A 26,472-nucleotide genomic window follows, 5' to 3' on the forward strand; every position below is an offset into this window, starting at 1 on the left:
CTGAAATATATGTACAGTATATTTTATATTTATTTCAAATATGCCCCTATCTTTTTTTTCATGACAGATGGGCACAGCACAGTCCAGGGCTGTAGTGCCATGGCTGATAAACAAGTGTTGCAGAGCCTCCTGTCTTCCCTCTTTCTGGTTGAGATAATGAAACTCCACACATATGCAGGAGGCTTTCACCACCATAGCTGACAACGAGCCCGCCTCACTTTCATGCAGACTGCTGCACAAGTCATAATCCATGTGCTTAGCTGTGTCAGCCAGTCAAGCTATACTGTTTATGTTACAAGATATTAACAGACACATTTAAATACAGAGCAGTTGCTCCACACTATCATATACATTAACCTCCAGCAAGTAAATAAATTACAACATTATCTCCCAGCAGAACAATCTCCGTATCTCTGTTATTTAAGGAAGGAGCAGAAAGGCTTGCAGATTCAATCTGAAAGTTGGTTGTTCCTTGTCTTCTACCAGTAATCTGTATTTACAGAGCTTTTTGAACTCAGGCGACAGAGGGTTAAACATGTGAGCAAGGCAGAAAGAACAGGTCCCTATGGACTCAGAAATAAGTAATTCCTTCCTCAAGCTTTCCTTTGCCTTGGCAAGGCCGTCTTCTCTACTCCCTTGTCAGTGGACCCTCAAACTACACCTTGTTTATTCCTGTACCCAGAGAAACTATAAAACAGCAAGCAATGGGTCTGATTCCCTAGTTTTAATTAACTCCATGTGCGATTGAGTAGATGTAGTATGAATGCAACTGTACACAGATGTGTGAGAGGAAGGATGTGCATTTTTAAATGTGCAGGCATGCATGTGTGTCTGATCTGTCTGCTGGGACTGACTATGCAGACTAATTAGATATCAGGTGATTTGGTAAACTTGGAATTCAAACAACCTCTTTCAAAGAAATGAAAACAAAAGAAACCTCACGACACCATAAAGACTAACAAATGTTTTTATGGCATAAGCTTTCATGGACTACAGTCAACTTTATCATATGCAAGAATTGCTGCACAGAATTGCTAGGGAGCAACGAGAGTCCACGATCCTACGGTAAGCAACACAATTAGGCAGCAATGGAAGCCAGCCATATGGACCCACGGGTAAGGCAGAAAGCAGGCCACTGCTCACTCCAAAGGAATCCCCATGCATGGTGTGATTAAAAGGGCCATCCATTATTTACTCCTCCTGTGCGCTGCTCCATGCTGCTTCTCCCCTGAGCCCACTGCCTGCCTTGTAAATCAGCTAGCTTGAAGAAGCTCATCTTCCCCACCCCCTTTCTTGAGCACGCGGCTTGCCTAGTAAATCAGCTAGTTTGAGGCTCATGCTTTCTCTCCTTTCTTCAGTTCTCTGGCCAGCATTTTGGGAGAGTCTCTTAAATCATATCAGACCGAGGACTGACCTCATCCAGACTTCTGAAGCTACTACTCCCCGGCACCCCTCATTTTGCAAGGATAAAGAGGATGACTCAGTTAAACATGTCCCTCTGTTTCTCACGTGAGAATCTCAGGCCACTGACTTGTCCCCCTGCTGGCTTCAAGGTACCTGGTTTCATCCTGTGCATGTCTACTCAAGATACCTGGTTGTTGTTTTTTTAATCTTAAGCGATTTAGAAATAAATAATAAATAAAAGCAAGCCATCTTGATTTCCAAGGGTCTTACTCACAAGTAAATGTGGATGAGACTGCAGCCTAAGCATAACTGCTATATAGAACCATGTATTCCAAATTCCCTGTTAGAGTCATAGAGAATGTACATATGAAATTGTACTGGGGGGAATGCAATGAGACACTCTAGCAGGTCCCCTCAAGTGTGAACTGCCTATCAGTTGACAAAAGCCAGTACCGAATGCCACAGGCTCACATCCCCTTTCTGTTATTCTGTTCAAGGGGACTGGAAAAGTAAGGGAAGGGGGAAGAAATTACCATATATCCAAAACAGTTAACAGTTAAGTATTGAAGGCAGAACCTGTAATATTTCCTTTTCGTGCAGACGTGAGTCCACGTACTTCCATGCTCTTCCTTTCCTCCCATTTCAGCAACTTCCTTTCTGTTGATGCCTTAAAAACTTAGCTATCCATGAAAGGTACTGTCAATAGATTCTCCATGAAATCTCAATAGATTCATCAATAGATTCTCCATGAAATCTCACCTTTTGATTGCCCCATTTCTCCTCTCCAGATCCATTAATCCAGAACAAGTACCACCCCTATGTTCCAGATTCATACCCACAATCATGGAAGCAGATGAAACCCCTGCCCACATGTAAGTGTGCACTGGGTACTAGTCTAAAGGTATTATACCAGTTGTATGGAAGTTGGCCAGAATAGCTTCCGTGTCGGGGCCACAACACACCATACAGACTCCTAGATCATGCTGTAGATTCTTGCAGGGAGTTTCTCTGTATGCACATCACCACCAGCAGGTACCATGCATGGCAACCAATGGCATGGGAATTTCTCCATGTGGCCATACCAGCATCAAAAACTTTAGAACCAAAGACAGAATTATAGGACCAATCTAAGCAGAAGGAGGAAGGAGCCTGGGAGAGCCACTGTTCTCCCCATCATGAATTGGCATGGAAAAGTCAGCATCTGCTTTTATGGCAGAAGGAAGGCAGGGCAGATTTATACAGCTCTAATGCTGCCAGGCAAGTGGAGTGACAGCTGCTAGAAGAATGTGGCATGCTTGGAGCAAGCACCTGTTTCCTTTGGGGTTCACAACACATCACCACTATGTGGCCTCTGGAATGCAGCTCTGATGAAAAGTTATTCCTCTCCTTCCATAAATCATATCTGAATATCCTCTCCCTTTGGCTATTTTAGAGTTCCTTAAAGTAGTGACCCACATTAAGGAAGGGCACACAGTTTTCCAGTGACAGGTGACAGCTTGCACTACTGTCCAGGTGGGTGAAGCATAAAAGGAGTGTATGGTCGACTTACAAGGTAATCTTGTGCTTTTCACCTGCCCTAAGAAATTGGTGAAAGGACACTTTCCTTAAACAGCCCTCCATGTCAGAAATGGAGGGACACATAAATGTACAGTTATCACTTATCCTTCTCTTCTATCCCACTTCAGCTACTGTTGCATCTTTCCTTATTTTTCATTTTTATTTCCACACCACCCCCAAATTTTCTCCCCTACCTAAATCCCAGAGCTTTTGTCCTGGTTTCCTGCTCCCCTTTGAAAGTCTATGTTCTATGAATGATAGGGCAGGGGTTAGTCAAAGTCTTTCTTAGTTTTGTGGGAACATGGAAAATCAGCCCCTGCTCTAGACCCACATAATGTGGCATGGAACTATGGAAGAGACCCTGAGGGTCACCTAATCCAATTCCCTGCAATGCAGGGATCTCAGCTAAAGCATCCAAGACAGATGGACATCCAACCTCTGCTTAAAAACCTCCATGGAAGGAGAATACACCACCTTCTGAGAGAGACCTGTTCCACTGTCAAACAACTCTTACTGTCAAGAAGTTATTCTTGATGTTTAGTTAGAATCTCCTTTCTTGTAAAATGAATCCATTGGTTAAGGTCTTACCCTCCTGAGCAAGAGAAAACAAGCCTGCTCCATCTTCCATGTGAAAGCTGTTTAGATATTTGAAGATGGCTATAATATCTCCCCTCAGTCTTCTCTTTTCCAACTAAGTCTATGCTCGGTGAGGGCACTAAAAGGATTTCTTCATTCCAACAACCTCTAGAGGAAGTGACTGTATGAAAGTCTGCCCATTCATGGTTAAGAAAAATTGATCCCACCCAACAAGATGGGTTGTTTCCATGGGGAAGGATGAATGAAGACTATGAAGTCAATTAAGGGAAAGAGATCATTAGACAGGAAGGGGGGGGAGTATTCATTTGTTGTAATCCATGGTCCAGAAATGATGGAGCACATATATTGAACAGAGGGTACCCAAAACCACTTCCCTGTTTTACTCGGATTGGTCTTCTGTTCTCCATTTCTTTGCAAAATGTTGGAATGTGAAAGTGAAAAGCCATTATTACCATTTTCTCCAAAGGCTTTGGCTCGAATGAGCTGACAAACCCTCAACATCTGAGAGATTCAGAGGTCCAGGCTGAAAAGCATGGTCTTTTAATGCATAGGAAACTGTGGAAAGGATGTTTTAAGTCCAGTAGAGCTCTGTGGGCACAAGGAGAAGGGGACGACAGAGGACGAGATGGATGGACAGTGTTCTCAAAGCTACCAACATGAGTCTGATCAAACTGTGGGAGGCAGTGGAAGACAGGAGTGCCTGGCGTGCTCTGGTCCATGGGGTCACGAAGAGTCGGACACGACTAAACAACAACAACAAGAAGAGCAGTGTGTTGCTCATAAGACCTAGGATTAACTTTTCTAATATGCAAATGAAGAGCAAGTCTGCACAGACAGATTTTGCAAGTGTTACTTGAGTTCCAGAATCTGAAGAAAGAGGTTGCCAAGTGGCCTAAAAAACACCTTTTGACCTGGTCCTGTCTTTGTGAAGTGGTCTTGCAACATTAATTATTTTCAGTGCTACACAGAAGTAACAGTTCAGTGGTATTTCCTTTTCGTTAAGTGTGTATATGATTGCAGCCTTGCTGTGCAGAAAAGAAGAGGTAAAGATTTTGGGGGTACTAGCGTTTTCACCTGCTACAGGCTGCGCATCAAGTTATTGTTAAATACAGACAGGTGCGGGGGGGGGGGCGGAATTGGCCACCTTACCTGAAGCACATCTGTTTTTAATCAGTGCATTTCCCTCATCCCAGAGGCATTATGTATCCTCTAAACCTTTGATCACATATTTATATCCACACATTCTCTCCACATCATCGAAGTAAACAAACAAACAAGATGTAGAAAGCCTTTCCTTAAAACTGAAAGCACTAGGAGTCAGGCAAACAAAAGGGTTAATGGCATTTTGTTTTCATTCAAAAAACTGCAGTGGACTGGGGAGAATAGAATTGGAGAGGGAGACAAGGGGAGGGGCAGAGTCTTCACAGTATGTGTCTGCCTGTGGTTAGAATTAGGGGGAGGGAGAAGGAAGCATATGGGATTATGCTGCTAGAACCAATGTATTTATTTTTCTCTTGCAGTTGGCTGAGGAAATACCCAATCACATTTTTAAAATTACAACAACATAGAAGTAGCTGACTCAGGCTGTTTATAGGTGTCTGCAGGTTAGAGGTGGTTGCCAGGTTTGATTTGATGCAAAGCCGGTTACAATTAAGCCCCCTCACCCCTCCCGCAGATTCTCCTGCTTCCTCCTTCCCTCTGAGCTCTGTTGCAAATTATTTTGCATTCAGGCTGCACAATGCAAAACAAGCAAAAAACAACCTTCAGGCGCAGCCCTCCTTAGAATCACATCAGGAAAGCTGTTAAGTCTCCTAGATCCTTCTCTAAGTCTACCAGAATACAACAAATTCTGAAACATACAGGTCAACAGTGCGGCTGCTACAAAACATTACGAAGCAGGGCAATGAATCATGCATTTAGCACTCAAAACACTGAAACTGAATCAGAGAAGTGGGGATCAAGGTGAATCCGCTTTCCCTCTTGAAAGTGCATTGTTCATAACACACAGCTGAAGGTGCGCATCTCTCTCACGTACACACATCCTTCTCATTCATACCATGTTTGGAATTGAGCACACAACTAAAAACACTGTGCTGTGCTATGGGCAAGTCATTTGTGGAGTAACTGTAGTACCACGCCATATTTATTTATTTATTATTTGACACCAGCAAAGCTCCCAAATTCATGGGCAACCAACCTTTCCAAGTGTGGGGAACTGAATTTGTTCATTCCTGCCCATTTGGGGGCAAGTTATGGCACAACAAACGGGGAGGTATGAGCAAACTCAGTTCTCCATACTTGGGAAAAAGGTGCCTTTCCCATGTGTTTGTGGGCTCTGCAGCTATCAGGCAGGACTGGCATGAGAAGTACCCACTCCAAATGGAGACACCCCCACCCCCACCGAGAAGCAGTATGAACTGACTCTTGACAACAAGGAGTTGGCAAGATCCATCAGATGAGTGAGCCAAGAGAAGAGAAAGAGGTGCTGGAAATGGACTTGAGTCCTAGCATCATAACTGAGTTCATTGGATCTGGGGCTCTTAAGCCGGGATCCCCTAAACTGGGATCTCCAGAGCCTGTTTCCTTTGAGCCTGCACTCCCTGGAAAAACCCTGAACACACAAACAAGAAGGGCCATCTCAGGCCATCTGTACAGGCAATGAGCCTGGAGGGAATTGTCTGAGAGGTGGAGAAGAGCTTAGCTCCCAACAGAAGGTCCTCTCTTTACTGTCTTCTAGTCCTCTAGGAAAGTGAAGATACTGGAAGAGGTGACCTGGCCCTGGAGAAAAGAAGACTTCTGTCCACCACTTTGAGCTATCCATAGTGCTGTAACTACTGGCCTGCCTTGCTCTTTTGTGCCCCATGGGTTTGTTGGCAAGGCAAGGATAGAACACCCATGGCCCTGTTGCTTAACCTCAGTGTTGTTGCTGCCCGTTCCCCTGTCCCTGCTAGCAGTGAGAAGCCTTACCTTGCCTTCTCCTTCTAGGCAGCTGTTTGGAACATATCCAAAGAGAGGCAGCAAGGGACTGGGCAGCGGTGAAAGCAGTGAGGTGAGTTAACTCAGAGAGTATACCCGCAAAACATGTAACCAGCATTGTTGTCAGGGTGTATAATAGCTGGCATAACACTAAAGCTGTCTATCATGGCCTGCCAATAGCACAGCACAGCGATCCAAACAATGGTCTCAATTTCAATCCTGGTATGCATAAAAAGGATGAGCGTACGTGAGAGAGGCAGAGTGTATGCCTTTGTTTGAAAGTTATGAATCCTAGTGTGCAGCAGCGCCAGCACAGAATGTTCCTACACATCCTGTGTTAGTTTCTAATATATTAAGATGTGTATCCTTTCATATGCTGTTCCATAGAGCTCTCAAGACAGCAGCAGGATCTTGGATTCTGGAATACTGTTAAGACACTACCATGTCATCATTTGTAAGCTTTGTGATCTAATCCAGAAATTTTGTAATAACCCATTTCTGCTTTGAATTGATTTGTATTAAATAAATAAAATCAGAATGTAGTAAACGCAATTATCATAAGCAATAATAATAATAATAATAATAAAGTATTTAAATTCCACATACAGCATCAGCAGAGCAAATGTAAACACCTGTTCAGAAGAAAGACCCACGTGGAAGAAAATAGAAATGACCCTATGCTCGTAAAAAGTATCCTTTGCCAACGAGGCACCCTCCAGATGTTTTGGACTATAACTTCCACCTTCCTCAGCCGGTGCAGCTGTGCTGGCCAGGACTGATGGCAGTTGTAGGGTGCTTCCAGATTGGTATTTATTGTAGGATAGTGCTGTGCATACATGCAACCTAACATCAGAATGTTGGCACATATTTTCCCCCATTTAATTCAGATTCTGAAAATATGTTAAGTTTGCAATATCTCAATGACCTGTTCCTAAAAGTTGTTGAGTTCTTTGCCCCCACCGCCACTTTCATCATGCCACACAGCTCCAGGCGATCTGCCTGCCTGCCTGCCCACCTGTCAAAATGGTAGGTGATCCAGTTCTGTATGTCTGGCCCTCTCACCAGATCCTGTTGCCCAACCCTGCTTTAAGCTCAAGTTTGAATGGGCTATAATGAAGGAATCACTCTCTGCATGATCAAAGGTATTATTTTACTCCAGCCTGCATCCCCAAAATTCCAGATAAGCAGGGACACAAATGATAGTCTATATCCTTCCTAGTTGACCGAAACAAAGCTGGAGTGAACAGTGTTTTGCTCTCTAGCATCTGTAATTGATCTGGACTCCTTTCCTCACTTCTGTTTAATTGGATAGAAAATAATCAACTCCATAAGCCAATATTTCCATTGCAGAGTGGGACGGTGTTCCTAGCCTGTCTGCCATACAGAAGGAAAGAGATGCTGGCTCCATCTTTGCAGAACCACCATTTTAGTTCTTTCAAGCTCTGAACTCCAATTAGGAGTAATTCTGAGGAACTGTTCTACCAAAACTCTGTGTTTCTTTTCCTTTTTGAGGAGATAAACCATTCTGGGATATGCTCTTGGCTTCAAGAGAAAGCTTTGTTTCCAGACTTGGGAAGGCAATTCCCTATTGGAGCTCAGCCTAGCCAACAATAATGATTAGGCGGTTTCTAAGTATTTAATTGATTAAAGACGCCATCTTTGCCATATAACCTCAAGCAGCTGATGCAGAACACACTGCCATATTCTTGGCCCTGAAACAGTTATTTTTGCGCTAGCCTTGGGGTGCCCAAAACACTAGGCCATAAGGCCATAGCCCAGTAGTACGACACATGCAATGCAGGCAGAAGGGCTCAGTTTCCATTCCTGGCATCTCCAAATAATGATCTTTTCCTGAAATCCTTAAGAGCTGTTGCCAGTCAGAGCAGTCAATACTGGGTAGTCTGACACAGTATAAAGCAGCTTCTTATGTTCATATACATGTTCTGGTACATGTCTTAAGGCCTGCACTAACAACACTGATCAGAACAGACAGATTCCCAAGCCTTTGCTGTTGCTCAGCTACTCTACTCTACAGACATGTGGAGCTCCCGTCTAAAAGGTGAATGAAGTTATGTTGCTTACAGTGGGAGAACAATTGGGGGGGGGGGCAGTGCTGAAAACCCTCAGTCTGAAAGAACTCTTGGTATCAGTGAAAAGCTCCCATTTGATTTATGGTTATTTATTATTATTATTATTATTATTATTATTATTATTATTATTATTTGTTGTTGTTGTTTTGTTGTTGTTGTTAAGGAACTCAGGACTGTGTGCATGGTGCCTCCCTTTTCATTCCCACAACTACCCTGTGAGGAATATTAGGCTCAGCTACAATGATTGGCCCAAGATTTCTTGCTGATCTTTATGACTTAGTTGTATACGATTAGTTGTATGCATTTTCCATTGCAGATGAGGTTTAGCTCATCCATTCAGGGGAAGGGCTAATAGCTGCCTATAGGAAATTGCTTGGCATATAAAGTTGCTGAGATCATCAATATCTTGTGCAAACAGGGGAAACCTAGATTCATATGCCACAGGATTGGAACAGCAAGGCCATCGACTATTATGAAGGCCAGAGAAGGCATTCTAATGAGGGTGGATTTTTACAGGAATTATATCTGCCTCCCCTTCTCTCATAACTTGTAGCAAAAGTCTGCAACTCTGGGAGTCACAGCAGAAAGGGTTCCAAAATCCAGCTCCCAAACTGCATGCACTGCTTTCCCATGAGCACTCCCTTTTCCAGGTGGTACCATCACCCAAACTTTCCTAGCTGCTGCATCTGGGGGCTAGCACTATGCATCTTTCTGTGTTGAGCAGCTGGAGCTCATCTGCGGTCAGAAACATGCAACATCCAGGACACTCAGCAAATTTCTCTACACATGCATACCATTCCATTAAATTTACCAAGGAGTCTGGTAATAGTGGGGTCCAGTTTCCTGGCATGATGCTCAAGCAAGAAAGGGGAGGCGTGAACAATCCCATAATGGTTCTTTCAAACAGTTACCCAATTGTACAAATGACATCAGCATCAAATCACAACCATGTGCCCTGGCTCTGAAACCATCTGGACTGAGCCACAGAGGTCCGCTTGCATCTGCTGTCCATAGAGAAATACTTTGGGGGTGGGGTGGGGTGGAACACTGCATACAAAGATGATAGATGCCATAACTGGTAACTATTCATCAACATCAGCAAGTTGCAAGTCCAGCCTTATTTAAGAGGGGGAAACTGAGACACCAAAGAGGAAAGATTCAGGTAGGTAGCCGTGTTGGTCTAACGCAGGAAAAATAAATAAAAAAATAAAAAAATAAAAATCCAGTAGCACACAAAAGCTTATACCCAGAACAAACTTAGTTGGTCCCTAAGGTGCTACTGGACAATTTTTTTATTTTTTATTTTGACCAAAGAGGAAAGTGACTTGTATAAGAAGAGAGACAGAGACAAAGACAGAATGATCGAAAATATCCATCACAGTGATCATGCTGAAAGCATTGACTTATAGCCCTTACAAAAAGAAACCCAGGACTCTCCTTTTCATGTTTTTACTCCTTGTCTGTTGCAGGAATTTCCAGTCCTAAAGTGTGGGCGTATGGCTGGGGCCAGTTCCTGACTCTGGACTGATCTGTGTTAGATGAATGGCTCCCAGCAGAGTCTCTAGGTTGGTATTTTCCATTTGAACTTCAAAGCCCTCTGGCTTTGGTGGAGCCTTTCCTGAACGGCTAAGGTTTGGGGTGTCAGAGCCAATGAAAAGGCCCAAATCAGTCTCTCCAAATCATTTCCATCTACTGCATGGTGCTGAAACATCACACCACGCACACACATATTTGCTGTTTTCACTCAAATAAAGTTCTTTATAAAGCCAGTTTTGAGACTCACAGAATAGTGGCCCTACCTGAGCCTATGCCATTCCTGTACCTCAGCCATGTGTCCAGCCAGCAGCAGTAGTTTTAGGGGACTAGATGGAGCTGGAATCCTAGCACTACCACCACATCTGGAATGCAGGCGTATAAGAAACACCTCGTATGTCTCCAGAGAAACAGGAGGCAGGAATGCCTCAAAGATAAATGGGCAAACACTTGGGGTACCCTGTTGTATTATTGTTTTCTATTGTTACTAAGGAGCTCTACCTGGCTGTCATTTTAACTTGAAATCTTATTAAAGATTTACAAAGTCACATAAATCAACACAATACAATATAACACAACATTGTGCAGTTTCTTTTGCAAATGGGAAAAGCCCCGTTTTTGGGTGGATCAGCTCACAGTTGTGCAGCTTTTTTGCAAAGGGAGAAAGCTCCATTTTTGAGGATCAGCTCAAAGTTGTTGAGCTTACCTTGCAAAGGGGAAAAAATCCTGTTTTATGGGATTCTACTCACAGTTCTGCAGTTTCTTTAGGAAAGGAAAGGGAGCCATTTCTACAGTTTCCAGACACATAATCTAATCAGCCAGTCACATGTCAGCTGAGGAAACACAACAATGGAGGCCTGGGCAAGGGGGCAGGCCGGGAAGGGAGCTAGCGTCTCTTATCTCCCTCCCAGATCTCTTGCAATCAGCTGCTGAGCAGGTTCCTTTAAATACCCTCCTTCCCTCTTGTTAGCCTTTAGCTGTTTCTAAAAAAAAAAAGCACAATCTACTTTTCGCCCCTGGGCAATTCGGCTCCAGGGACCATGTATTCACTCCATAAGACACACAGACATTTCCTCTTACTTTTTAGGAGGAAAAAAGTGTGTCTTGTGGAGCAAAAAATACGGTACCTTCCTCTCTGCCTAAACTCTAACTCTAGGTCTCTCTTTATTGCTGTTTTTATATTATACATAGTAAGGGTTTTAAGAGGTGCAAAAATCTGATTTACTGCAATCCATTTTTGAAGAGAGCTCTCCACTCCCTCACCTCATACCTGCCCTTCTCTCCTGTTTATTTCAGCACCAACTAGGTATCTCTGCTGCTTTGCAGCAACCTGCATTTGCAGCCCAACTTCTCTTTCTGACACTTGCCTGTCTAGAGTCTACTGTCTTTCCCTTTCCTCTTCTTCACTGCCTCTAAGCTTTAACCAAAGAATTGCCACTCCAGTCTGAATACTGCCATTATAATCTTTTTTTCATTTCTGTAACAACCTGCATATTAATCCATCTGTATATTCTTTAAATCTAAGCTTTGTTGTCTGATTGCTAGTTCCTCCTTTGTAAAAGTGTACCAATTTACCCATGCCACACCATGACTCTGAGCTAAATATCTGGAAAAAAACACGTTCCTCCTATGCCCATGAAGGCTAACACATGTAAGGCAAGGGCATGCAGTGACAGTAGAGATAACACTGCACCTTTAAATGTCCTAAGGCCCTGAAAGAGGACTGGACTGCTGGACCTTCATTGATCCCCTTGAACATCTCTTCCCTACTATGGGGCAAAATGAGAGTCCTATAGGTCATCCAGGCAAGAAGAGTGGGTAGGGAATCAGTAGAGGAACAGGATAGAAGGCACAATGTCTGCATTTTTTTCCTCTAAAGGGAGACACACTTTCCAGACAAAAACCCAACAACCTTAACTGTCTTCCATCTAAGCTTTCATGTAAACCACTTAACACAGTTTCTGGCTGATCCAGACTCATTGAAAAAAAGTAAATGGAACACAGGAAGGTTCCCCTTCCTTTCCAAACACAATGATCAGCAACCACAGCCAGCCTGAAACACTCAGATTGCCATTCAGTCTTGATTTCTCCCCAGCAAAGTTGGCCCGTGTGACAAGGAAGTAGGGGTTGATGCACATAGCAGACTTGGCAGCCGAATCGCTTTGTTAGTGCCAGCAGCAAAACCCCAAAACCTGGATGCCCAGAAGTGAAACTTTGCTGGAATCTAACAAACAAAAGGAGAGAAATGTTTCACACAGTTCACCACAAAACTTCTGCACGAAACATCTCCATTTCAAATACATACTATCTGAGAACTGCATGCACTATACATATTCCCCTCTCCACTACATTACACAGCAAGATTCCTCTGTGTGCACTGCACTTTCTTTTTCATACTGACGCATAGCTTTATATACAGCATACATTACATATGTAGACTGGTAACTAACACTTCTCTCACCCCATCACGTATTTGCCTTCTAGCTGTACACATGCATTACATCTCCTAAGACACCCACATGCAAACACATATCCAACCCCAGAGCTACATACTGCTAAACAACTGCCAACAGCTGTGTAGTAAATATTACACCCATTCACAAGCGTACTGTATACACAAACACCCACCTCTTCCTGTAAGACAAGCTGCAGCTATGGAGCCTAGTTGTGGTTCCTGACTATTGCTTTAAGCCTGAGCTTTGCAAAGTGGAGAAACACACACTAATAAAAAGCACACATTATATTTCACCTCCTTCTGCAAAAGTGCAGCAGCCACAATTGCAGGGTAACCAGAGAGGAGCTTGCTGTCACATCACCCAATTAAGGCACCCCATTCTGGGGAACGAGCAATACCAGAAACATGAGAGGAGTGTTGCTCCCAACATCCTACATTCTGTCCCAACATCCTACATTCTGTCCGTCTGAACTATACAGCTTTCTCCAAGTTGTGGAGGGGATGCCAGCTGGCTAAGAGCCAGTACAGTTGGCCATAGCTATTCTCCCAGGACCAGGTTAACTGAAAGAATACTACATTTCTATCAGGGAGAGTTGGTGGGTGAGTGCCTTGATCTCACTGCAGTGAGGGAGGGAGGAGTCAGAAGCTGTTAGCAAAGACCTCGGGCCCCATATACTGACTAAATACATTCTCTCTCTCTCTCTCTCTCTCTCTCTCTCTCTCTCTCTCCCGATAAAGAAAGATCAGAGTTTTTAATTAACTGGTTGACAGTAGATTCAGGACACTGTACTTCTGCCAAGATAATAACTGGTGTGTGGGATCCATTGCTACAACATGTGATGCCACTGAGGCTGTGTAATACATTTAAAGCACATGGCTTCCTCCAAAGAATTATGGGAACTGTAGTTTACCCCCCCCAAAAAAGAGCTACAATTCCAATTCATTAACAAACTACAGTTCCCAGAGTTCTTTGTGGGTGGAGTTATATGCTTTAAATGTCCCAAGGACTTTCCAAGAGCATCTGGTTGGCCAATGTTGAAAACTGATTGGTGGGCTACTTGCATTCCTAGTGTCAGGGCTGCTCTGGTCCAGCAATAGGAGTGAGCAATAGGGAAGTCTTCTTGTTTACCTGTTTTCCAGGTTATCAGGTCAATGTCCCCTACTGTGAATTCTGCAAGTTAAGGTTAATTTTATTCAGCTTCAACTATAACTCTTCAAAAAGTCCAAAGGCAATTCACCATGCAACTAGTCATAACCCCCCCCCCCACAAAACACCATATGTATTCTCATATCGAAGCTTAACAATAAAGGTGATTAACCCCTGGGTTAAAGATCTGGGTTAAAGACATAGCCTTGGGGTTCAGCCCCCTCCACAGTAAGATCAAACATTTGATGATCAGGAAGGAGTCAATACCCTCCCTTTAATCTGTACTGATCAACAAAGGAATGGAGTATTCTATGTGTCTGTGTTTTTCTGCATGGAACATGTGCATAGACATACCCACTTTTTGCAGCACCCCAAGGAGGATGCCTTATAATGAATCAGACCATTGGTCCATTTAGCTCAGCATTGTCTACTTTGCACTGACTAGCAGTGGCTCTCCAGGGTTTCAAACTCTCCCAGCCTTACCTGGAGATGCTGGGGATTGAACTTGGCAACTTCTGCATGCAATGCTGATGCTCTGCCACTGAGCTATGGCCTTTCACCACAGCTAGCAAGCAGCGTCTGGATAGTAGCCCAAAGGTATACTGTATAAAGAAAAGGTTTGCCAGCCCTGCCTTGAAACTGTACAACAGCCAGACCATCAATGCCAGTATGAAGTTCTAGTGTTTTGTATAGAAAGAGCTAACATCTTCCATTCTAGGCTAGCTGATCTAACACAGCAGTTGTTTCTTTTATTCCCACGAAGTCATTACCTGCATGTGATGAAGTTGAGAGACCAAGATTTACTAGAGAGGGGATAATATTAACTGGCTGTTTATTAAACTTCACCAAATGTTTAGAAAGCAGCCAAACATGCAGGAATAAGCAAGGGTCTCTAGAGCTGAGAGCAGGACTGGCCCAAGGGATACATTTGAAGTGATAATGACCTCATGGATACTTCCTACAGTATCTTATTGGTTGCTCATCAGCTCTCTTGAGCTATTCTCTGCCCTGAAATAGTTTTGGAGAGTCTCATGATTGATGCTGGGGAGAGAATGTCCAGCCAACAAACATAGGAGAAGGTGATGCTGTAGACTCTAGCAAGGTTTCTGGTTAATAATGTGTGATGCTGGGAAATGGCAGGGAAGCCAAGCAGCTAGCTGCCTTTGCCTCCAAATGATGTGAAGGAAAACAGAAGTCCACTGGGAAAAGAAGAAAAGACTGGTGGGATATAGATGCTGTGCACCTGCAAGGAGCTAAATGGAAATTGAGTGTTTTCCAGATCTGGCTCAGGCGCCTGAGGTTTGCCATCTTTGCTCCTTGCTGTCTGTGATGTTCCTTGCTTAAATGGAAGTCTGTGTTTCAACGAGCCATAGTCATACATCCAGGTTGAGCATGGAGATTTTCAGAGTAACCAACAAACCCCACTCTGCTGTTAAACACATGAATGCAATCTAAGGCACTACCCAGCCTTGTTTATTTCTGTTTCATTTAATTAGAAAATACCAGCAATTTGAATCTGGCCAAGTAACAAATTGGCAGCCAATAATAGTACATGGAGAATTGGTGTTATATGTTCTCTACAACCAACTGGTGCACTCTGTACTAGTCAAAGTTTCCTAATAAGTTCCGAGGGCAACTCCATGTAGATTACATTGCATTAATCTAAACAATATAAAACTTAGAATTTCACAATTGGGACTTTTGAGCTCTGACTTCCCTAAGCAGTAAGAACTTTCAGGGAAGGCAGAGTAAGTTTCCATCTAAAGTGAGCACACTGGAGCATTGTGGTGCTTTTGTAATATCTATTTATTAGCAAATATGTAAGTTGATTTGGGGGGGGGGGGAGGAGAGCAGGCAGGCATGATGACCAGTGGTATAGCATCAGCCCTGCTCCCCACTCCTGAAAGCAACAGCATAATCTTAACTTTTAAATGTTTTAAAGTATTGTAAATTTTGATTTTACCGTTGTAAAAATCTGTTTGTAAACTGCTTTGAGGGCTGCTTTTTTAAAAACAACAACAACAATCGAGCAGTATATAAATTTTATGAAACAAACAAATAGATAATCTTGCAGCTCTCTCAAGAACTCCTTTATCCAGCCAGAGGCAAAGTACAAGAGGCTTCTTCTTTTCTATATTGAACTGCAAAACAGTGGTTCTGCTTCAGGCAAAAGGATTCTCTCATCAACACTGGAGGGAAACTTCTGTTTCATTTTATCAGGTCTGCATGTTAAGAATGCTCAATCGTTTCCTGGGTGGGCAAGGGCATGCATGTAAGGAGGGCTCTATAGACTGGCTGTTTTGTGCATAGATGAGCCCTGGTAAAGCTTTCTCCTTCCAAATGAGAATATTGGGACAGAAGGCAGAGCAACAGGGATCAAACAAAAGTAGAATTTTCTCTAGTTACAGGTAGGTAGCCGTGTTGGTCTGCCGTCGAAACAAAATAAAAATAAAATAGAAAAATTCATTCCAGTAGCACCTTAGAGACCAACTAAGTTTGTCGTTGGTATACCAATGACAAACTTAGTTGGTCTCTAAGGTTTTACTGGAAGAAATTGCTCTGCATGTTTACAAAAAAAAGAAGTAGGATAGACAAAGCCTCCGAAACTTAAGCTGAAGTCCTACAGTCCTGCCCCTTTTGCTTAGAAGGCAGAGAACTCCTAGAAATGGGAGAGAATGGGGACGCGGGTGGCGCTGTGGGTTAAACCACAGAGTCTAGGGTTTGCCGATCAGAAGGTCGGCGGTTCGAATCCCTGCGACAGGGTGAGCTCCCATTGCTCAGTCCCAGCTCCTGCCAACCTAGCAGTTCTAAAGCATGTCAAAGTGCAAGAAGATACAGTAAATAGCGGGAAGGTAAACAGCATTTCGTTGTGCTGCTCTGGTTCACCAGAAGTGGCTTTGTCATGCTGGCTACATGAGCTGGAAGCTGTACACCGGCTCCCTCGGCCAATAACGCGAGATGAGTGCTGCAACCCCAGAGTCGGTCACGACTGGACCTAGTGGTCAGGGGTCCCTTTACCCTTTACCTTTACTCTCTGACAGTGAACACTGAAGTTGGCTGGCCCTGCCTTTTGAGTAAGAAGAGAAACTCCTGCTGCCTCTTGTACTACTTTATGTGAAAGCTGAGTGTGGCATTGCCACTCATGGAGATCTAGGAGAAAGGTTGTGCTAAAAATATGGCATGCCCTAGCTAAAGTTTATAAGTCCCAAGGTAACTCTAATAAAATATATGTCAATAAAAACTGGAACTGTTTATTGCTGCAGCAGTGTGTACTACTGCCTGCCACTGAGCACACGATCCCCTGTCCCAGTGCTTCCATCAGGAGGGAGATTCGCAGCCTTCATGGATCAGTGGTGCCCTGTCTTTCCAGGGGCAGCTTTCTCATATGGAATCACTTCATCTGTAGCAGTAAGTCCACCCCTCCACTGATACCTTCAAAGCTGCTGGTAGTAATGATAGCAGCCCACACAGGTCTGCCCTCTTGCACTCCCCTTCTTGCAAGCTGCAGCTCTGCTGGAGACTGAACTACGGGTAGCTGATACATAGCTGAATCCATCATTGAAGAAGAAAGCAAAGGAGAAAAAGATAAAAGAAGAACACAACTAAAGAGATGCCTGATGGGGAGTAAGAACACCTGGATAATAAATCATTTGCCCTCTCCCTCCAGCGCCACCCTAAGTAAATAAAGAATTGGCTGGCCCTGTCCTGTTCATCTAAGTATCAAAAGGACAAGCACATTACAAATGCAAGAGAGGAGAGAAAGGGGAGGGTGCACTACATTTCCTTTTGATAGAAACAGATCCTTATGTGCAGTCAAACCTCAGCTGCACCAGCATTAGCGCCAAGCTCTCATGGCCTTTCCAGGCACTGAAACAATGGTAATATTTTGCATTCATCAGACGCACACCTCAAAGCACTACGCAGGAGGCAGAGCAGCCACACACCTCCTTTCATCACAGGCTGAATGATTATTTGACCTAGTAATTAGATTTTTAAAATTTGTCCATCACTTTCCCACATAGAGATTTACAGCAAGTAAACATACAATAATAAAATTACAAAAAAATTAAATACATATTTAACAATAAAATATATTATTACTGGTGCTGTCCAAATGTCTGGGAAAGCAAAAATGCCCTTTCCAGTGGATCCAATAACAAGATTGGATCCAGGCAGGCCTCCCTTGGGATAGCACTCCAGATTTGTTACCATCTTCCCAAAATTTAAATTTTACACAGAAACGAATAATAAATCCACTCTGGAGGCTTTGATCAGCAAGATATTTTTGAGAATTGCCCTTTGTAAGGAGCCCCTATCTTGATGTGAGTTTTGGTTTTGCTTGTCTTTCTGTGGAAAGCCCAGAAGCAACAAGTCGGCACTCTTGTGAGCCGATGACACAAGCAAAGAAAACATAGTGCCTCTTTCTTTTTGCAGACATTCACTGGTGGTGCATTTGAGCTGTAAGCTTCAGGTCATCAATTTTCAGACATATCCAACTAAGTCAGTGTGGTACTTCAGAGTTACAGCATAAAACTGAAGGAGACAGAGGGTGCTTCCAGACAGTATTGTGGGATGGGTGCTCTTTATGCAAGAAAATATTGTTTGCTGCAGTCACATAATGTAGTTGGGCATCAAAATGCCAGCCCATATCCTGCCCCATTTAATCCAGATTTACCTTTCCAAAGATCATCCAGTAAATTACTAAACAAAACAAAAACCTGTTGCCAGCAACTCATTTGAGGTAGCTGAACAACCCATTTATACTATTAAGCCCCCATCTGGAAACACCGAGAGGGTAAGATGCACCAGCTGTGAGGGGAAAAGTAACCAAAAAACCAGAATGAGTGGCTGCATGTCTCAAAACTCCATACTTTCCTACCACTTGGAAATATGCCTTTCTTTTTCAAAGTTGAAAATCATTCTTAATCTTGTGCTACTCCAAGATTTTCCAGGAGAAAAGGATGAACTTTTCACTCCCAAAGCTTTGCATCCAAACTAGAGCAGGAAAGAATGTTGTTTTTCAAACTTGCATATCAAATCAATGATTTGTTTTCATGACGACATTTACATTTGCATTCTGTGTGAATCTGCCAAACTCTATTTGCAGCAGATATTAATTCTGGCTCTGTTTCAGAACATGGTATCATACCAGACCATACATACCGTGTTTCTCATATTATAAGACACGTCTTATATTTATTTTTTCCTCAAAAAAACACACTATGGCTTATTTTCAAGGGATGTCTTATTTTTTTCCTCCTCCTCCTGCCGCAGCCGGCATTGCTGCTGCGCCTATCACTATGTCTTATTTTCGGGGTATGGCTTATATTCCTTGAATGCTTAAAAATCCTGCTATGGCTTATTTTATGGTTATGTCTTAAAATATGAGAAACAGGGTATTTATGTTCAGCTTGAAGGGAACTGCCCCACCCTGGCCTCTTCTTTTCACTGTGTATAGCTAGACCAGGATCTGGTTTACGGACATGAACCATAATCTAACCAGTGTCCTTTCTCAGTTTGCATAACTGTTTATCTGCTCACCAGACGATACAAAGGCAAGGGGCAAACCACTTGGAGGGACAAGGCTGCAGAGTGCAGGAAAAAGTCCTGGCTTCTTGGCTTGACATTGCCAAAGACAAACCCAAGATGGGGAAGTCAGAGGAGTCTGTGTAAACACTGCACAGTGCAGAGACAGGGTCAAGGCATGCTGGAATGACTCACTGTTTAAGCAAACATGACCCAGGCACTGCAAGGGAGAGATCAGCGTGGGGGTGGGAGAAGCTGCTTTTCATCCAGGAGAGAAAGAGAATTCCAAATTTGGAGCAGTTCAATGAGATATTTTGGGAAGACAAACCCATCACCATAATTCACAAGACTGCTTGCACTGCATGCATTAACAGCTAGTTAATATGGATTTAATATACAACTGAGCTGTACAAAGCACTTCGGGAATGGGTGTGGTTACTTAGTTTCTGTTCGGAAAGCAGTCCAAGTCTGAGAGGAGTAGACGCAACAGCTTCAGTTTACATTGCATAATAAATTGCATGGACAAAAATATTATATCAGTGCTGGGACTTGGGTATCACTTATAAGCAGAGCTGGTTTTGGCCTTCTACCTCTGCCTGGCCATCTCTTTACTGCCTTTGTACTTTGCCTGCAAAACATGGTGATGTCTTAGATGTGAAAAATTTTAATTTACTCAAAAGTTCTTTTTTAAGATGGGAGGGGTCCCACACATCTCAAAGGAACAGCTTTGGAACCGTTTTTTGGGGGGATGATTGGCATAATACAGTAGATTGTTGGGGGGGGGGTGAGGGACATTAATGGCATTTGCAATCTTTCCCTGGACAAACTTCGTTTGCTGGTTTGCTTTTCTTAAAGATATCTGAGAATCTCCCCAGCAGAAGAATCATAATGTCAAAAATGCATTTAATTAAAAGAGCTGGTGCATGAAATTGTAAGGAACATTTAGTATGTGGAAATACAACAAGATCTGTATTATCTACAAAGAAATTCGCACAACCAAGGTGCAAATCTTAACAGTAACACTCTGCAAGCAAAAACAAACTTAAGGGAGAATGTGTAAATAAAAATAACAATTCTTTATTACAACAAATTTTCCTATATGCAAACATGCCAATAATAATTCCTTATTAGGCCAAATCCCATACAGTATATTTTAACATGAACTAAATGCAATTTGATACAAAGGTTTTCACCATTTTTAATATTAAAAAACCCTAACTATAAACAGCTCTGTGTTGCTGTTTGTTTGTTTTTTTAAAAAAAACATTTAAAGTCTAAGATAAATAAATAAATAACCCAGCCACACTTTACACCACTGACGTAGATATTTGTCTCAAAAGACATTTGGTTTACATACATATATGCTATACTGTATAAAGTTATTACTTTATTGTAATAAGGAATTTTATTTTTCTTTATGCATTCCTCACCCTAACCCATTTAACTCTGCTTTAAGTTGCATATCTAGGAAGGAACCCAGGAACAATTAAAGCCTATTAGCAAACTCTCTCAACTTATCCAACCCTTTGTTACCAGGAAATGTCATAGACTTGTGTAGTCATAAATAGCACACCTAATCATTTTACGCAAGTAGAGACATGTAAGACAAGAACCTGTTAGAATTCTCATTGATGACTCTTTCAGGAGGAGAGGGCAGCTCAAAAGAATGAATAATTTAATTGTAGTAGTAGTAAGTAGTAGTAGTAGTAGTAGTAGTAGTAGTACGTAGTAGTAAACTAGTAATATTTTTACACACCCTTCACCATGAGGTCTTCAAATGTAGCCCAATGAAAGCATGTTGCAACAATCCAGCCTGAAAGTTAACCAGAGTGGAGTATGCTAGCCAAATCATATCTGTCCAAAAGGACCCATAGGTGGCTAAGAGCTGGAAACAGACACTCATAGCAGTCAAGGCCACATGAGCCCTCCCTCCAATCACAATGTTGGATCCAGGAGTATCCTAAGTTGTGGACCTGCTCTTTCCAGAGGGTGGATCCCACCCAGATCAGACCATCTCCCCAACTTCTGCACTCAAGAATTTGGAGACCTCTGTCTTTTCAGAATTCAGCTCCAATGAATCAATTGTCCCACATCTAGCCCATCACAACCTCCAAGCACCTTTCTCCCTATGTATTGCAGTCAAGATACTCACCACACCCCCTTACAGCTGCTTTTTTTAGTACTAGGAAGTCCTAACCACTGACTTCCCAAAGTCAAGGATCTCTCTGCCAGGTGAGTTATTTATTTAATAAATGTATATCCCACGCTTCCTCCCGAAGGAGCCCAGGGCAGCAAACACATCAAGAATGGAACACAATTAAAACTTTCTTTTTAGAAGTTTTAACAGTTAAGAACAGTTAAAAAGCTTCGACTTCTTACCTGAGGCAAGGGCTCTGTGGCATTAAATCTTCACATTGAAGGCACTCTAGACTTTTTATGAGACCCAAAATGCACTGGGGGGCATTTTTATAGGGGTGAGGAATAAAGGAATAAAGAAATTTCTTTCTCCATGCATATGCCGCACGTTTGGAGAGAAAGGCCATTGCCTTCCTATATTTCCTCTGATAAGAGTGCATTACACTCTAGCTTAACGCTGCAAATTTTACTAAGATCTTGCCATGACTGAGTAATTCTGGGTCTCTGGGTCCCTTTGAAGTGCAGATTACCCTAGGCTTTGCTGAGAGAAGCCAGACTATTGATTCTTATGCCGTGTGTGTGTGTGTGTGTGTGTGTGTGTGTGTGTGTGTGTGTGTTTCCTGGTTATAAAAAGACTACAGACCTAATTGGCCCTGCATTTAATCCATCTCCTTAGGCTGCCGAGAAGATCTTGTAAATTCATCACCACGATCCCTTTGGGATTCATCTTAGGGGAAGGGATGTTCCTGAAACCCTATGACAGTGAACTTGAGAAGCCAGGGAATGGAATTCAGATGATTGATCTCCTTGGTTAAGTCCCTCAGAGCATATAACAACAACAAATACAAGGGCAATCTCATTTTCTCTCTCAAAACAATTCACAGTGCGAGCCAATACATGGACACAGTCAAAAGTAAGTCCCATTGTTGTTAATAAGGCTTACTCCCAGGTCAGTGTGTATAGCCTCATCACAGCCTTAATCACCCAGTATTTTTAGAGCAATAACTTCACTCCCCCCCACACACACCTCTTTTCCAGAAAGGACTACAGAAAAGTAAACTTAGGGTGCAGGTCACACAAGATGCTGCTTACAATAATCTGTGTAGAATTGGCATGATCTCCAAAATAGTCCACACATCAATACCCCTGTCATCACAATGTCAGTGCGGAAGCATAAGAAAAAATGTTTTAAAATGTGTTTTTAAAGTATTCCTTCCCTCAGCCAGTGCTGCTGCTGCTGCTATTACGACTGCTTTTCCCACAGCCCTTTCAGAAATTTCACTCACAACAACCACAGAGGGAGGCAGCTTGAGTAGCTGTTCATATGATCTGGAGAATGTTAATGAATAAAATGACACAGGCAGAACTGATGCTGAGTTGCCTGGAAATTACTGCTGAATTGGAGCGAGCCTATCAAAGACCACACAAATGGTTTGTTTCTTAGTTTATTCAGAAAAGAATTAAGCCCCCCCCCTTGAATATCTGGGTAGGGGTTGGCAAAGATCAAACTTCTAACCGCAAGAGGAGCTGTGCATCTAATGTGATTATTCTGAGTTTAAGCAGAAACACACACACACACACACACACACACACACACACACACACACACACTGTAGTGAGGAAAATCTGCAAGCAGGAAGAAAGAGTTTTCTGTTAACAGGATATCTCCCACATGGATGCAAAAGGAGCACTCTGAAGGAGGCAAAATAAACAAATACCTGCATTCAGCACCAGGATTGCACATGTACCAGCTACATGGATGTGATCGACAAATACAGGCATTTCACAAACAGAGCAGGCCTTTGGACTTTTGCTGCACTCATGGGTCCCTGAGGTAGTTGTCTTCATATTGCAGACTGAAGCACAAGCTTTTGGCCATTCCTTGCACCAATTTTCACACCTATAAACCACAAGGTGCATCTCAAGGAAAAATTACTTCTCCCTTCTCTCTGTTCTCTGTTAAAACAAGACTCTGGACTTCACATGCACAACAAGATGCCACCAGAGATAAGATAAATAGCACTGGAGGCATTAAAAAAATAGTTGGCTTTATATAAAACTGGAAATTACTTTGAGGTCTGCCACTCCCTTGCACAAACACTATGCCTCTTCCCCCTGCCTCAAAGACTTGCAGAACATTTGCAGAAACGTGTGCATAGCTCCAGGTTGTCTTTACAGGCTTTGTACTTGTCATGGAACGGTGAGGAAGAGCAGCACATGGTGACCATAGTAGCAAGGAGGACCTAGGCCCGCTGAAGGATTGGAGCCCACAAAGAAAAAGAGAGGGGGGAAAGCCCACTGAGAGTGTCTTGGCCAAGGCCCCACTCAAATTGGGGCCAGCATTGACCTGCCACAGTGGTCAGTCTGTCCTCTACAAGCTTGCCCTACATCTCCTATGCACAGCCTCTCCACTCTCAAGCCTCACCCTCACTGGCACCACATATCCCATGACGTTCCTCTCTTCCCTTCTGCAAATGGAAGCATTGAGCTGAACCTGGTGATATGATAGCAGGGAGCCAGAGAGAGGCCAACTACCATGCTACATCATCTGTATCTGAAAGGAGGAATTTTAGATTTTGCCCAGGGCTACTTTGCCAACCAGCAAGTTGCCAGCCAAGCTGTACGGAGTAACTGCGTGGACACGACATGTGCAGCACTGTCCTGAGAATGCAAGGCATTTGGCGCAGGTGCCTGTGGCAATTTGGGCTCAGGGCGAGATGGTGGCTGAAAAGTCTGGCAGCTTGGGCGATGGGACTTATTCGCCCCCTCCTTTATTTTGCTCGGCTGATTCTGCTTGGCAATCAATGTTGCTTTTCAATTTGTTTTTTTATTTTATGAGAAGAAGAAACCCAGTGTGTTCAACAGGAACTCCAGCAACAACAGCTGCAGAGCAGAGCTGGATCTGTTCCCCCTAGATTCAGGGAAGAACATTCAGCATCATGAGTCACTGCAACTGAAGCAGTACGTTCCCTCTCCCCTTGAAACACATTATTAGCATTTCACATCTTAAATCTAAAGACATAATCCACCGCTGTACATCATCACCCCCCTGGATTAACATCCCCACAACCAGCAGAACAATAAAAACCAGAAGGTCTTTAGCTTGTTGCTGGGTCAGCAGCTTAAAAACAGCAACATGAAAACCACCAGGAAGAACAAATCGAAAGGCAGCAGCCTTTTGAAGTCATGGGTCTGCTTAGGAAGTCAATTTTTACTGTTTTATTCTAGCAGGGGAGACACTTTAGGAGGATCATACCAACATGCAATCAACGGCCATAAACTGCAGATGTGACCCCCCCAAAGGAAGAGACCAAGGCAGCCCCAAGATTTTCCCTTGTGAGAACAAACTGAGGAAATGCTGCCTGCCCCCCACATAAAGCATACATGTTAGGAGTAGATCTACGATCCTGCATTTTTGTTGCAAGTTACAGGCATAACAAAAATGTAAGGTCATAGATCCACTCTAATACAAGTTGTGCAGCTCTACTGCCACAGTTTCTGCTTGCATATATGAGGCTGAAGAGAATTTTTTTTTGTTATTTAGCGCTGCTTCATACAAGGCCATTGCTTTTTGGAGATACTTTCTCTCTGTACAGTATATATTTCCTTCATTTTTTCCTGACAGGACTCAAGGTGGCTTGCAAATAAAAGCAGGAACTGCTTAAAACACAGAAAAATCAATCATTAAGATGCAATAAAACATTGATTAGAATTAAAGCTATATGCATACTGTATTTACTTGAATGTAATGCACACCTTTCTTGGCAAATTACATCACAAAAATTAGGGTGCCCATTAGATTTGATGGCACCAGCAAATACTTTTTTGGTTTCAAGGTTCTGAAACCTTGTGTGCATCAGATTTGATGGTGCATTAGATTCGCATAAATACAGTATACAAAATCTGTTTAAAATATGCCAATAATTACAGCTGAGCCCTGGATGAGTTGGGATGAACAAATTATGCCAGCAGATCTTGGGCTGAACTGTCATTGGGACTTACACTGGTGTAGCCCAGCTGAGCCAGAGATCCACAACATCCCAACTCACTCATCCTGGAAGATCTTGGGTTAGGATTGTGCCCTCAAATAGCTTAATAATCACCTGACACAAGTGGGATGCAAATGCCATGCAATCGAGAACTCTTTTGAGTTCTGATATAAAAACACTTGCCCTCATGTGGGTGCAGCTATTCCATCAGACTGTCTCAGGTTTTCTGCAGGCCCAGATCCATTAAGCACCTCTTGCCCCTGAACTGTGCCAGCTGGTCAATATAGGAACAGTTGTTTAGAAATTGGTTGCCTGGGTTTTGGTTTTTATTTTCCTCTTGTCCCTTTTCCCTTGTATGTTGTGGTTTGTTTTGTTTTTTAATTGTAAACCTGCAGGAAGAGACTGCCTCACTTTGACAGTATATAAGACACTCTGAGATGCCTCATTGGCTGTTTCGTGCTCAAATAAAGGCTTCTTTCCCAAAGACAGAATACATTGGGGCACTTGACAACTGGTTACCAGAAATGACAAACAGATAGAGAGAAGCAAGCTACTAATATACTACTATATCAAATCTAATGAGTTCTAGAGAACCCAAAAGCTTGCTCAGTATTTTGTGCCAGGTTGTGAATGTCTGCATACTCCCACCCGAGTCCAAGACATATTTACAACCATAACTGTGCTTTCCTAGAAGTACACATCCTATTGATTTAAATGACACTGCTTTCAAGTAAGTTCATCTTAACTGGCTTAAATCAAAGTAAGGTATGTTTGTAGCTCACATGATTTGCATGCAGAGAGTCGCAGGTTCAATATCTGACATCTCCAGGCAGGGCTGGGCATGTCCCCAGTCTGAAACCTTGGAGAGCTGCAGCCAATCAGCATGCTGAGCTAGATGGACCAATGGTCTGACTTGGTACACAGGTGAAACTCAGAAAATTAGAATATTGTTGAAAAGTGCATTTATTTCAGTAATGCAACTTTTTATTTTTTATTTTAATTTTAATTTTTACAAATGCTTTCTTTTGGAAATTCCACAGTAATAAAACAAATAGTTACAAT

The 26,472-nt window shown here is 42.8% G+C and overlaps 1 protein-coding gene across 8 annotated transcripts in view; it reads right to left on the reverse strand.

Moving 5' to 3' along the window:
- Window positions 1-26,472, reverse strand: part of NAV1 (neuron navigator 1) — a 284,649-nt gene that overhangs the window by 67,899 nt on the left and 190,278 nt on the right. The window lies entirely within an intron of this gene.

Source organism: Zootoca vivipara, chromosome 7 (assembly GCF_963506605.1).
Source record: "Zootoca vivipara chromosome 7, rZooViv1.1, whole genome shotgun sequence".
Taxonomy (NCBI): domain Eukaryota; kingdom Metazoa; phylum Chordata; class Lepidosauria; order Squamata; family Lacertidae; genus Zootoca; species Zootoca vivipara.